This window comes from Lagenorhynchus albirostris, chromosome 7, assembly GCF_949774975.1.
Source record: "Lagenorhynchus albirostris chromosome 7, mLagAlb1.1, whole genome shotgun sequence".
Lineage (NCBI taxonomy): Eukaryota > Metazoa > Chordata > Mammalia > Artiodactyla > Delphinidae > Lagenorhynchus > Lagenorhynchus albirostris.
This window is the reverse complement of record NC_083101.1, coordinates 107632253-107635454: the sequence shown is the minus strand read 5'-3', so window position 1 is coordinate 107635454 and position 3202 is coordinate 107632253. Positions and strand designations below refer to the sequence as shown.

Genomic DNA, 3202 nt, shown 5'->3' with positions numbered 1-3202 from the left:
CTGCCCTTACAGAGCTGTGCAAGACCCAAAAACAACTACAAAACAATCATTCAGTACAGAAAAGGTGAAAGACATGAGTTTGGGGAAATGATCAAGAGAGCATGGGTGCACTTCGGGACATGAGAACCACTTTCCAGACCAAAGCAACAAGTACAGCCAGAAAGGCATTCTTTCACCTCATCTGGCTCTGATCTCCTCTTCTCCAGCCATCCTCCTTGGCCTCCAACTCCATACCACGGTGCCCTCCAGAACCCCAATTCCTTCTACTTTATACCTTCTCCCCAGCACACCCTTCCACCTCTACGTTCCAGTGAAACGCTGGGCTCTCCTCGAGGATGCTGCTTCCCAGCAGCCTTTGGTGACCAGAGGTTATGCATCTGTTGAGGCTCCACACACCATGGAACAGGCAAGAGCATTTGCTAACAGCCTCATGCAGTTTCCAGAACAATCCCAGACATGATCTGACACCTCCTCTCCCTCACCCCACCCACACCGCACTGCTCAACAAACCTCACCAATCAGCTCACTCCCACCCACCCCTCCATCTGCATGACCACCATGCAGCTCAAGGTATCACCATCTGTCGTTCGACTGAGTAACTGGCCTCTTAACCGGCCTCCTGTGTCATTTTTACGTATTTATCATTCCTGCTTCAGGTAGTTATCAAAATGACCTTTATAACACTGAAACTGGATGCATTTGCCACGCGTAAAGCCTTTCACCGTCTTCCTAATGGGCTGAAGTACCAGCTGCTTACATGGACGCCAAGCTCCCTGACTGGCCCCCGACTACCTCCCCAGCCCTATTCCTCTCATTTGCCCACCCCCTCCCCTTGGTCCAACCCCTGGACTTCACTGTTCTCAAACACACCCCCTTCCAGATTTCCACATCCTGGAAATCTCCATCGCCATCCCCCAACCTTCACCTAACATGTACTCATTTAAAGAGATATTCTCGGTCTTTTCCACAGAATAAATTTTCCTGAATGCTCCACACCTAAATCATATTCTCCCTCGTTAATTTTTAATCACAGGATCCTTTTCCATTGTTAGCATACTTATGTTTTTCTTGATTTAATATTTGCTCCCTCCACTTGACTACAAGCTCAATGAGAGCATGCACCATGCACATCACATGTATATGACATCACATCAACCAAACCCAAATTTTTTTCTAGGGCACTGCATTAATTCCCTAGGGCCGCCATAATAAAGCACTACAACCTGGGGGGCTTAAACAACAGAAATGTATTGTCTCACAGTTCTGGACGCTAGAAGTCTGAAATCAAGCTGTCTTCAGGGTTGTTTCCTTCTGAGGCTTGTGAAGGCAGGATCTGTTCCAAGTCTCCCTCCTAGCTTCCAGTAGCCCCTGGCATTCCATGGCTTGGAGATGGTGTTCTCCCTGTGTCTTCACATTGTCTTCCCTCCATATGTGTCTGTGCCTGTGTCCAATTCTGCCCACTTTTGAGGACACAGTCGTATTGGATCAGGACCCACCTTAACTCAATCATCTGCAGGGACCCTATTACCAAATAAGGTCACATTCACAGGCACTGGAGGTTAGGACTCCAGCATCTTTGCACAGTTTAACCTATGACAAACATTAACCTTTCATCTTCCTGGATAATATCTATGACCCAAATGACATCACATCAAACTATTTTTTTTCTAGGACACTAATTGTTATTTTTTTTCTTCTATCACACTACACAGAAGAAAAGTCAGCCACAGAGCTGCTTCTACTCCTGGGCTTCTGAAAGCCACTAGAGAGTATCACACAATCCTGCAAGCAAGCTGAGGGTAGAAATTAGGTCCTTCCTTTCACTTCAGATGCTATTTGACCTCACCGCCCACCAGAGCCTGTCCTACTCTCAGCAGGTGATCTGGTTTCTGCTCCAGAAAAAAATAAACGTCAGAGGGTCTTGAATCATTTACCTTTGCACCTATTCCCACCCACCTCACTCAATAAGCAACCATATACCTATAAATATATATGTATTTTTCCTCTTTTCCTTCTTCTTCAGAAGAATAAGTGTCAATCCTCCTGCCAAGTCTTATCCTTCCAGCCACGCTCCTAGCACATTCCCACCCATCTCTTAAGTTATGCTTTGTCGTTAATCTCCTCTTTTAAAAAAATAAAACTTTCTTTTTTCCTTTTATTTGCATTTATCTTTTGCAGCATTTCTTCAGTTTCTTCTGGGATATCTTTTTCTTCTGTGCAACCTGCTCTTCTGCTTTAGAAACAATCTGTTCTTTTTCAGTAAGGATCATCTCGGTGGGGCTGGGAGAGCTCATGTATGGGATGATCCAACCATGAGCTCTGTAAGTCCTGCACCAAATCCTGGCGGCTTTGTTCACCTGGATGTTCTCAATGACCACAAAATCTACATTTAAGCCCTTAACTTCAGCATTACTCTGCATTTTTGAGCATGTGCAGTAAAAATTCAACACTTTTTTTGGGCCACCGACCCTGCGTCCAGCCCCACTGTTTGGCCTGGACACACCTACCAACTCCACCATTGTAATGATGGAATGGCACACCGCGCCGGCTCAGCGACCATGGCTCACGGGCCCAGCCACTCCGCGGCATGTGGGATCTTCCCGGACTGGGGCACGAACCCGTGTTCCCTGCATCGGCAGGCAGACTCGTAACCACTGCACCACCAGGGAAGCCCCACATTGCTTCTTTAAAGTGACATCCTTCAAATACTTGGTGGCTTTTCGGATATGCATACCCTTAATGGCCTGGGCAGTTTCACAAGTGTTCTTAAAGTGAACACAAAGATTTGAACCTCCTGACTTGCATGATTTTGTGGGGTTTTCTGGGTGAAGTGAATAGCGAACCACTTTTAGAGGTCACCTCAGGCCGCTTACTGGAAAAGGAATCAAAAAAATAAAACTTTTGGTTGTAAAATACATAAATAACACATGTACAAAAAACCCACAAGACAAATATAGGGCTTCACAAATTATTATAAGCTTAACCCCATAGTAAACACCACCCAAATAATAAAACACAACTTTGTAGCCAACCAAGAAATACTTCTCTATACCCCCATCCCAATCATAACCCTCACAAGTTACAACAACCCTTGACTTTTATTGTAATCATGTCCCTGAATTTCTTTCTATGTATGCCAACCAATTGAGCAAACTACAATTTACAAATCTTACAAAACTAAAATTTCATTTTGCTCATTTTT

The 3202-nt window shown here is 44.9% G+C and overlaps 1 pseudogene; it reads right to left on the bottom strand.

Moving 5' to 3' along the window:
- Positions 1-2165: 2165 nt before the first annotated feature.
- LOC132522696 (large ribosomal subunit protein uL22-like) lies at positions 2166-2863 on the bottom strand (annotated as a pseudogene).
- Positions 2864-3202: the final 339 nt, after the last annotated feature.